This window comes from Pelodiscus sinensis, chromosome 32, assembly GCF_052426305.1.
Source record: "Pelodiscus sinensis isolate ZL-2025 chromosome 32, ASM5242630v1, whole genome shotgun sequence".
NCBI classification, from domain to species: domain Eukaryota; kingdom Metazoa; phylum Chordata; order Testudines; family Trionychidae; genus Pelodiscus; species Pelodiscus sinensis.
In genome coordinates, this window is record NC_143083.1 from 13,345,585 (window position 1) to 13,357,145 (window position 11,561).

Below are 11,561 nucleotides of genomic sequence, written 5' to 3' on the forward strand. Positions count from 1 at the left end.
GTGGGCAATGCATAGGAGGCTCTGATGTTAACCGCCCCCTCTTCTCTTTCTTGTCCCCCCCCCCCGATTGGCCTGGGTTGGAATCTGCCCCCCTCTCTGCAGAGCGTTCCCAGGGGCTGGCCTTTGGCTGGGCTGACCTAGGGGTTGAAGGTCCCTGCTCTTTGCTCCGGCCCCTTTTCACATTCAAATGGGGGCCTGGAAGCTTTGTGAGCCGGGGTCAGGCTCCAGCGAGAGCGAAAGGAGAGGGCCGGGCGGCCCGCCGCGCTCTCCAGCCTCCCCTCCGCGCGGCTCCGTGTTCCGCGGGGGCAGGGGGAGCTCAGGCAGAACCCCCTTCCACCCGCCCTGCGCCTCCTCCCACTCCAAGCCCGGCCAGCCTCCCCTCCAGGCAGCGCGGGATCCGAGGGCGAGGCTCCCTTCCCCGGTCACTGCGATGCAGCCGCCTCTGGGGGGGGGATGCAGCAGATGATCCGGGGGCCCGCAGGATGGAACGACACTGGGCCGGCTAGTGAATCGCCAGCAGCAGCCGGTTTCTGTAGACCCTGAAGCTCAATGCATTGGACTCCCCCCCCCCACACACACCTACCCTGGGGAGGGGGGCTGAGGGCCAGGCAGGCCCAGGTCAGGGGTCGGACTAGTTTGCTGGCTGCCTCTGCAGCCCCCTTCTCCCTGGCTCCTGGCCCTTTGGTGTGGGGGAGTCCCGGGGGGTGGGCACCCAGATAGCTGGCCTCACCTGGGCCAGGCGTTCTCCCATCCGGGTGGCGATCCCGTTCCCCCCGCGGCTGAGCCTGGTGGGCAGGGGGAGGCAGGTGCAGGCAAGTCACGGGGGGCCGGGAATGGGGCCCTGTGGTGCTGGGGAGCGCAGGGCTGCGCCCTTGGAGCCTGCTGGCTGCCCTGGGACTGAGGTGCCCGTGAGAGAAGTCACAGGGGGCATCTCTTATCCCCCCCCAACCTTCCGCCCAAATTCTACCCCCGTCTCCCTCCTCCCCATCCTGCAGGATCCAGCCCCGGCCCCTGCGGCTCAGTGGGGGCCGCAGTGAGGAAATCGGGGCGCTCCGGAGCCCGCGGCGGACGCGGTGGGGGGGGGAGATAGACGAGGGGGGGCTGCCTGAAGACGAGCAATGGGAGGGATTTGAGCCGCTTTCGTCCCCCTCTGGGCTCTTGGCGTCGCCCGGGCAGGTTCCTTTGTTCCGAGATTAACCCCGGAGCCTGGCCGGGAGCCGCAGGTGAGCAGCACCTGGCAGGTGAGGGCGTGACTGGAGGGGGAGGGCAGCGAGCGAGGAGAACTCGATGTCTATAGCCCCCCCCACGGCACCTCGGGGCATCCGTCTGGAAACCGGATGGATACCCCCAGCCGGACAGCTCTCTGGTCCGTCTGTCCAGCTGGACAAGGGGGCTCAGGCCTCTCGGGCAGAACACAAGGGTGGGAACAGCCCCTGGCGGTGGCAGGGGGGGGGGCTGCGCAGGGTGTGGAGCTGGGGTGTCCCCTCAACGCTGGGGGCTGGGGAGGGCAGGGCGCTGTGCTCTGCAGGTTTTCTGCATCCCAGCGGGCCACGGTGAGCGGGCCACAGGCTGCTCCCGCCCGTCCCCGCGGCCCGCCCTGAGCTGGGACGCCAGCCCTCGGTTTCCAGGGTGTCTCTGTGGGCGCTCGTCGCTGGAGCAAGTCCTGGGCGGCCCTTCAGCTGCGCCGCTCTGCCTCACTCCTGACCCACACGCCTCCCCCTCCCTGCGTTTATAGTGCTGTGTGCGCTCTCTGTGCTGTGTGCTGCGTGTGCACGCTCTGTGCGTGCTGTGTGTGTGTATGCTATGTGTGCATTCTCTGTGTGTGCACATGCACTGTATGCTGTGTGTGCACACTGTGTACGCACATGCGCACTGTGTGTGTGTATACGCTGTGTGTGTGCAAGCACTCTGCATGTGCGCGCTCTGTGTGAAAATGCTCTGTGTGTGTGCGTATGCTGTGTGAGCGCGTGCTCTGCGTGTGTATGCACTCTGCGTGTGCGCTCTGTGTGTCTATGCTCTGTGTGTACACTTTGTGTGCAAGTACTCTGTGAGTATATATGCTGTGTGCTGTGTGTGTGCACTGTGTGTGTATATACTGTGTGCTGTGTGGGTGCATGAGCTATGTATGTATTTGCTGTGTGCTGTGTGTGTACGCGCACTGTGTGCTGTGTGTGTATATGCTGTGTGTGTATTTTCTGTGTGCTGTGTGTGCACGCGCCCTGTGTGTGTACATGTGTGTGCTATGTGCGCATGCATGCTGTGTGTGTATATGCTGTGTCCTGTGTATTTGCTGTGTGCTGTGTGTGCATGCACGGTGTGTGTGTATATGCTATGTGTGTATTTGCTGTTTGCTATGTGTGCATGCACGGTGTATGTGTATATGCTGTGTGCTGTGTGTGTATATGCTGTGTGCTATGTGTGCACGCACGGTGTATGTGTATATGCTGTGTGCTGTGTGTGTATTTGCTGTGTGCTATGTGTGCATGCACGGTGTGTGTGTATATGCTGTGTGCTATGTGTGCATGCGTGCTGTGTGTGTATATGCTGTGTCCTGTGTATTTGCTGTGTGCTTTGTGTGTATATGCTGTGTGCTGTGTGTGTACACACGGTGTGTGTGTATATGCTGTGTGCTGTGTGTGTATTTGCTGTGTGCTATGTGTGCATGCGTGCTGTGTGTGTATATGCTGTGTCCTGTGTATTTGCTGTGTGCTTTGTGTGTATATGCTGTGCGCTGTGTGTGTACGCACGGTGGGTGTGTATATGCTGTGCGCTGTGTGTGCACGTGCTGGCGGTCGGGGCAGGGAGGCCGCGGGAGGCAGGGCCGGGTGGTGCCGCGCGGAGGAGAGGTCCCTGCCGTGCCCGCTGCCCGGGAAGGCATTTCCTGTTGGCTCTGGCGCCTGGTGGCCCGGCCACGCCTGCCGCTCACCCCGGCTGCCCCGGCAGATGTCTCCCGGCCACGGGGCCACGCTCCCTTTGTTGGGGCCGCCCCCCCCACCCCGCGTCTGGCGGCCCCGACAAGGTCAAATGTCAACCTCGCCCCGCCTGGCAGGAGCGGGGGCAAAGGTCATTGCTGGCGGGGGGAGGGGCGGGCCCGGCCCGGTGGGGTTAATGGTTATGCTGGGAGGCCCTAGCCAGGGAGGGCCGGTCCCAAGGCGGGAAGAGGATTCCCTCCCCCGCCCCCTCTCGCCCTGGGGAGCAGGCCTTCTAGGCTGAATTCTTCTCTGACGCACACAGAGCCATACACACACACACACACAGAGCCACGCACGCACGCACACGCACACACACGCACACAAACACACACACACACAGAGCCATGCACGCACGCACACACACGCACACGCGCACACACGCGCACACACAGAGCCATGCACGCACACACACGCACACACACACTCACACACAGAGCCATGCACGCACGCACACACACACACGCACACACACACAGCCATACACATGCACACACACAGCCATGGACACACACACACCCAGAGCCATGCACGTGCACACACACACACATGCACACATACACATGCACACACACAGCTATGCATGCACATACACACACACACAGCCATGCACACACACACACAGCCATGCACACTTGCACGCACACAGCCATGCATGCACACACACAGAGGCATGCACACACATACACGCACACACAGAGTCATGCACACATGCGCGCACACACACAGAGAACCATGGGGCCATAGGGACAAATGCACATGCAATAGGCACAATAGGTTGGAGCGCCACACAAAACCTGGGGGTGCTGCAGCACCCCACCCCCACCCCAACTTCTTGCCCCCTCGTATCCCCAAGGCCTGGATTAAATTGAAAAAGAGAAAGTCTGTAATGACGTGCGCCCAGGCTGTAGGAAATGTGCCCAGTTCATGACACGGGGGATACAATTGTGGAAATGGACAGCACAGATCCCCTACCAAGGGCCCCCCAAAACGTGACCAGAGCCGTGCCCATTCGGCTCCGGGTAGAAGCTCCTCTTGTTCTCAAACATAAACTCTTGAAAAGCTACCGCGAAAGGGACCAAGCTGCTGGGGGCGGGAAACGGGGGCGAATGAGCCACTGACGAAACTCGGGGCTGGCTAAAGGCTGCAGCGGACCCACAGCAGCAGCCTCCGGAGGGGGCGGATTCATCGGTCAGATCTACCTCTTGGAGTCACGAACCTCATCCAGAGGTGGAACTTCAGCTTGGGTCTGTTGTCTCGTGGCATGGGTGAGAAGACCCTGCCGTCCGAGCACGGCTGATTCTGGTGACAATGCACGAGGCGGAATAGACTCCGACTGGCTCTTGTGGAAATGACTCTTTCAGCACTAGTATTACAAGACCCAGCTGAGCACAGGGTCCCTGCCAAGAATAGTTCCCATGACAGGGAAAAGGAGAAAGAAGAGTTGATCGTCCCCAGTATTGATGGTCAACAGCTGTAACCCTTCGATGTCGGGGGAGCGGTCTGTGGACGGGGAAGGAGGCCTTCCCATTGCTTTTCAGATCCTTTGCTGCATGTATAAAGAAAAAATACGCAGCCTGCCACAGCTGCTACATGCTTCTGGCTTTGCAAACTGCAGAGGGATGCAAATGCACACGCAGTAGGCACAAATGCACATGCAATAGGTGCAAATGCACATACAACAGGCTCAATTTCGTGCACACATCAGGTCCCTGCACTCGGAAATGCCTAATAAGCCCCGTTTGCTTTACTCAATTACCATGCACAAGCACAGTCGTGCAAATGACATGCCCGATGGCGTACTTAACTTGTAGAAAAATCTGCCCCTCCATCCCCCAAGAGCTAGGGAATTCACTACACCCCAGCGTGTCTGAGATCTGATGCTTTCGGGGATTCGTGAAGGGGAAAACACTTGTCTAAAAACTACAGATGTGATCTGATCTTGCTCCTAATTTCCCTGCTTTCGTGGGTTTCAACTCGGATGCCTGGAAGTGGTTTAACTCACTGGCGATCAGGAGATATTGGCGAGGTTTCAGGGATCTTCTGGGGTTGGGGAAGATACAGGAACTGAGCTGGGGAGTTGGGGCCCGGCTCCCAGTGAACATAGGCCTGATTTGGTGATTAGATCAGGCCTGGAAAAGCAGGGACAATATTTTACCCCATCACCCCCTGGGAAGCAAAGCGGCCGGCGGTTCCCACGTGCCTCTGTCCTCGGAAGCGACTGCAGACACACACAGAACAGTGGAGAATGGGCAAAAAAAAAAAAAAAACCCGGCTGGCGGCAGAAGAATGGACCCACAGTGCTGCTAACAGGGGCAATTTCATCCCTCTGACCCACCTCTGCAAGGAGCCGGGTCCCTCCCCAGACTGGAGCGAGTTGGGAAGCAGCTGTGCATTCTCCCGGGGCCACCATAAACCATCTCAGTGTGACAGGTCCCCCGCCCCCAGCCTCGTCCCCTCCGCACGGGAACGAACACGGATTCCAAGAAGAGCGCGATGACCCAGCCAAACGTTCCCTTTCAGTGAATGAAGGCGCAGCCAGGGTAGGAAGCGCTGGTAAGATTTATTCGGAGTGGAGCCGCAAGGGAGTGTCCAAAATCCACCCCCTTCCCAAACTTCCAGGAAAACGACCGCTAAAACTATTTGGCAGGACACCATTTCAGACGGGAGCGAAATCTGGACTTGCCCAGCCGATTACTTAGCAGGCTAAAAGCCGTTCCATCACCCCTCCCTTTGTAGTTCAGCAAAACAAATATCCCTTGGTACCCGTTTTCCCCATCCCGGGCCATGTTGAAATCAAGCTTGGATGGGTTTTTTTCTAAAAGTTCTGCTCTGGGAATTATTTTGGGGACATTCCCGTGCTAAACCAGAGCGGGAGAGTCAGGGGGAGATCAGAGCGGTTCCTTGTGGCTTACAGGCTATGAGCTGCCTCAGTTTCCCCCAGAAAGACCACTTGGGAAGGGTAGTTCTATACACCAGGGCCCAAGGGCTACAAAACACCACGCTTCAAGTCCAGCCTGGAGTTGGTCCCTCACTCCTCGTATCCTTTTGCCCTGGGCTCAATGACAGCCCAAGGGGCAGCACAGGGACAAACTGAGCCCTGTACGTGTGGTGCCATTCCAGACAAAGCAGCGGGCACCTCTCCTGCCCCCAGCCCAAAGGCCGGGAGGATCACACGTAGGAGCCAAATGAAAATGCAGCCCGACACCTCTGGATTGTCATTTCCCAAGCTCCTGACAACTCTCCCCTTCAGCAAACAAGGATCTAGCACCATGGTTCTCACACTTTTTTGTTTTTTTTCCCCACGGGCCACATGGACACGATGCACCTGTGTGTGCGCGCGTACTTGTCTGCTAAGTTTTAGCAGTAGTTTGGGGAGCTGTGTGTGTGTGTGTGCGTGTGTACTTGCCTGCTAAGTTTTAGCAGTAGTTTGGGGAGCTGTGTGTGTGTGTTTGTGCGTACTTGTCTGCTAAGTTTTAGCAGTAGTTTGGGGAGCTGCGTGTGTGTGTGCGTGCGTACTCGTCTGCTAAGTTTTAGCAGTAGTTTGGGGAGCTGTGTGTGTGTGTGCGTGTGTACTTGCCTGCTACGTTTTAGCAGTAGTTTGGGGAGCTGTGTGTGTGTGTGCATGCGTACTCGTCTGCTAAGTTTTAGCAGTAGTTTGGGGAGCTGTGTGTGTGTGTGCGTGTGTACTTGCCTGCTAAGTTTTAGCAGTAGTTTGGGGAGCTGTGTGTGTGTGTGCGTGTGTACTTGCCTGCTAAGTTTTAGCAGTAGTTTGGGGAGCTGTGTGTGTGTGTGCGTGCGTACTCGTCTGCTAAGTTTTAGCAGTAGTTTGGGGACCTCTGTGTGTGTGTGTGCGTGCGTACTCGTCTGCTAAGTTTTAGCAGTAGTTTGGGGAGCTCTGTGTGTGTGTGCGTGCGTAGTCGTCTGCTAAGTTTTAGCAGTAGTTTGGGGAGCTCTGTGTGTGTGTGTGCGTGTGTACTCGTCTGCTAAGTTTTAGCAGTAGTTTGGGGAGCTGTGTGTGTGTGTTTGTGTGTACTTGCCTGCTAAGTTTTAGCAGTAGTTTGGGGAGCTGTGTGTGTGTGTTTGTGTGTACTTGCCTGCTAAGTTTTAGCAGTAGTTTGGGGAGCTGGGGCTGGAAAGGAAGGGGGACTCTCCCTGTCACAGCAACCACCAAGCAGGGAAGGAGGGGGGGGTCACCTCTTTCTTTGGCAGCCACAGTCCTGGTCCCAAATTTCCCCACCACCTCTTCTCACCCCACTGCCCCTCCCACCTACCCGCTATCCCCCCCAAGCCACCACCTCACCAGGCCCAAAACCGGGGGTGCTACAGCCCCCCCACACCTCTCCTTCCCACGCTTATGCCACAGGTAGATATCAGGAGGCAGTTTGGCAGTTCCACCCCCCCCCCCGCGCCACCAGGCAGAGCCAAACCCAGGCTGGGTTTGAGGTGCGAGTAAGGAGGCATTTGGGGGCGAGAGCAGAGGCCCGAAAGGCCACAGGAAACGCTCTCGAGAAGATCTGGACTGCGCCCAGCGAGCTGATGAAAATCCCTTGGCAGAGAAAACCCCACCTGAGCAAAAAAGACAGGGCTCCTGAGGGGAGATTCAGTGGAAGGAACCCTAGGGCCGGCTGGACGAGGGACGTTCGGTGCCTAACTCACTTAGGGGCTTTGGAAGAACCTTTCAGGCACCGGTTTGTGGAGAGACCTTTGTAAAACCGGCCCTGGGATGATCAGACCGACTTTAAAAAATCGACGGCTCTGAATTCTCACAGGACAATGGCCCATTATCGGGGGAATGACAGTTCTGCGTCTGGAGCTGGGAGCCCCGGAGGAAAGGACAGAGAGACGCCGGCGGGGAGTTTTGCGTGGCCGAAATCTTCAGGCCACTTTCTAGCAGGGCGGCGCTAAGAACGTGGGGGCCTCGTGGCTTTCATGCTGCTGTCCTGTGCGCAGCAGCCTCGGTGTGCGTGTGTGTGTGTGCTTGGGGAGGGGGGGTTAGCAAGGCGCTGCCCTTTTGAAGGCCCAAACAAAACAACAATGACCCAACCCGCCCCCCAGCGCCTCGCTGCCGAAAATTCGGAGAGGCCCTTTTGTGTGGCTGAGTCAGCAGAGCAGCACGGGAGGGGGGCGGAGAGAAATTCCTTTGGCGATCGAACGCCCTTGCCAACCGGACACTGATACCAAAACAAACAACGGGCGCGGGGGGAGGCCGGCGTTTGGGCGAAGAAGATCCGATTTCTTCCTTTCTGCCGGGATTATTATTTTTGCAGGGGGGTGGGGGTGGGAGTCAGGGGAAAGGCCATAAATCGATGGCTGACGGAGGTGCAAAGGCAGAGCGAGCCAGATGCTCCGCTCTGTAGCCACTGCTGTCATGCATCTCAGCGGGAAAAGCCAGCATCCAATTCATCCCGGGTGCACCATGGCCTTTGAGCCCTTGGATTTACCCCTGGGAGAGGTTTGACGCCTGCTCCCTCTCTCTGCCCCACTCCTGAGAGAAGAAGCCAGAGAAAACAAGGGGCTACTTCCTCGGACAAGGGAACCACAGATCCCGCCGGGCCATGGGGATTTTTGAAACGCTGTGCCTGCCTCCCACTCCTTGTTGCTGGTGCATCTCAGATCATGCTGGCTGAGTCTCCCCCGTCAGCTACAGAAATCGCCTCGCCCACCCGCTGGCCAGCCTGCTCCACCAAGCAAAACGGGACTGGCAGGAAGCTTATCTCGTCTGCAGCATCCGATGCCGAGTGGGGGGAGGTTGAGGGGGGATCCTTCCCCCGTCAAACCCTTGGAGTGTTTTTTTGCTGGCTAGAACCTAACCTCCCCTCCCCTCCCCTGCCTCCAAGAAAGACCCTGGAGGCCGAGTGAAACGACAAAACCAGCAGCTGACAGTTTGGGCGTACTTCCCCATTCCTCGGGCACGGGGAACCCTGTCGTTTTCAGACCTCGCGCACGGCACCTCTCTCCCGCCCTGCGTGAGCGTGCAGGCGGCCAAGCGGCTGCCCCGCCCTCCGTGTGAGTTAGGGGATCTCTCCTGACCCACCGCCGTCCGATGAGAGGAAATGAAGGCTTTGTTTATGCCCTAAGCCAGGCCTGGGCAAGATGCAGCCCGGGGGCCGGATGTGGCCCTGGGGCCGGATCCGGCCCACCTAACACTTTGATCCGGCCCGCGGCTGCATCTGGCCGCTTCCCAGTTCTATCCGGCTGCCCGTGTCACTGAATTTCCAAGCGGTGGCTCAGGAAGCAGGATCCTGTTTAAATGGCTCCCGGTCGCGGCGCTAGGTCAGAGCCGTGAGGCCTTAAAGAGCTGCAGCAACCCCGGGCGGCTGCCAGACGGGGCGGCAGCGGGGGGGACCAGCAGCTGTGTTTTCAATTGAAAGCCTCCCGCCCCAGACAACTCTGGGGGGGAAACTAGTCCCTAGCCCCGCCCCTTCTGCTCCAGACCCCGCCCCTTCAGGGGGGTGGAGCCAGCCCGTGACCATGTAGCAAAATTCATTACGTGGCCCCCCCTGCGAAAATTATTCCTCATCCCTGAGCAGTAGTAGATGCTCCTTAGCCCTGCTCTGTCTTGGGCGCAGGCTTGATTCAAGCCCCAAGTTCGTGTGGGTCACAGCTTCGTGGGGGACACAGTTATGTAATGTGGGACTGGCGGGACGGCGGCGTGGGGCAGGAAGGCGAAGGAGAAACACGCAGATTGCTGGAAACTCCCTCCGCCCCATTGCAGCTCTCCGCATGGCCTTCCAGCACGGGCTAGTCCTGTGTCTACTCCAGTAGAGGCCAGGGCCGCTGTGTCAGGTGCTGTACGTGCCCGGTACGAGACACTCCCTGCACCAATGCGCAGTCTGAACGGAGCTGGACCAGGCAGGGAGCGGCAGTGACTCGCCCAAGGTCACGCGACAGGTCGGGGAATAGCTCGCAGCTCCACAGAGCCCCAGACTTGGCCCTTTAGCTCCGGGCTTCGCTCACCAAAGCCAGGCTGAAAATTCTGCAACAGAACCAGGCTCCTGCAGCGGGGCCGCGCTCGGCGCCAAGGTGAAAGGCTACGGCAGCAGGCGAGCGAGGGATCCGGTCCCAATTCGCCTGCCTTGCCTGTCGTTTATTTCTTGGTTAATTATTAATAGGCCAGCATTACACTGACTCGGCAGAAGGCCCTGCACGCGGCCCAGTTCCCACAGGGCCTCGCTCCCTGCCGCCGCTTCGTTAAAGAGATTTCATTAACCAAAATAAATCGGGAGCTGGTGCGCTAATTAGTAGGCAGTGCACCCGCACACACCTTCCCCGGCGTCTCCGTGTGCCCCCGTTAGCTGTGCTCTGCGGGAGAGCTCACAGTCTCCCCCCCTCCACGAGAGTGGCAGAGAAAACCCAGGTGGCAAACACATGGCACCAATTCCCTTCCCCCACGGCAGAGCGTGCTGTTTAATAGGCCACCCTGTTCCACCCCAGAGGTGGCTGCATTCCCGCACTGGGTGAAACGAGCCGAGTCCTCCAGGCCAGCCACTGGGGCCGAAGCAACTCTGAGAAGCCACCTGAGACAGCTCACTCTTTGGCCATTCCCCCAGGACGAATTCCTCCAAACTGGGAGGAAACATCTGGTCCGTGGGACGACCCCTCCGATGACACTAATTTCCTGTGTGTGAGCTGCCCACCTTCCAGTGACTTAGGATATAAACTGTCGCGTTTCAATGTGGGGGCCTTGTCCCGCCCTGTGAACAGGCGCCCAGGCGGAATGCACGAGGGTCACATTGCACGGCCCGAGACACCAGGCGAGTGAACCTTCGAGCGTGCAAACTGCTCGGGGGCAAAAGAACTGCTATATTCAGCAAAGGGAAACAATAATTGAGAGGTAAGCGGGGCACAGTGAGGTGACTCAGGAGATTTAAGGTTCAATCCTGGCTCTGCCAGACTCCCTGTGCACGTCACTGTCTCGCTCCGGGCCTCAGTTTCCCCATCTGTAAAAGGGGAAGACTAAGCCTGTGTCTGTATCGTACGCTGATGGGAGCCAGGCGCATTTCTTACTGGTGGGTGTGCGGGTACAGCCTCTAGTGTAACCCACACACCTGCTGGGGGGTGGGGCACTGTCCCCTCCAGTGGCACTGACACCGCTTACAGGGAGAATGGTGAGTCTGCTCTGCAGCCTGAGCTACCAAGCGGCTGGCTTCCAGTGCACATGATAGGAGCTCATGCATTCAGGTCCCAGGTTTGATTCTACCCACAGATGGCGGGGGTCTGATGGTGCTGCCCAACAGGACCGCCCCTTGGCTGCAGTCTCTACACGCCAGTGTAATTGTGTGCGTGTAACCACTAGCCCCTACTGCAGCAGTTTTCACACTTTTTTTCTCGTGACCCACTTGAAAAAATCGTGGATGCCATGACCTGACATCATGTGACTGAAGTGCAGGCTCTGTGGTGGGAGCCTTGGGGTGGAGGTGGGGGCTCCAGCTTTGGGGGGGGGTCAGGGCAGGAACAGGAGGGGTTGACTTTGAGTGGTACCCGGGCAGTCCCTGCTGCGCCCCAGAAGCAGCCGGCAGCAGGTTCCCAGCCAATGGGAATGCGAGGTTAGTGCTCGGGGCAGAGGCAGGAGCTAGACCTGCTGCAGCT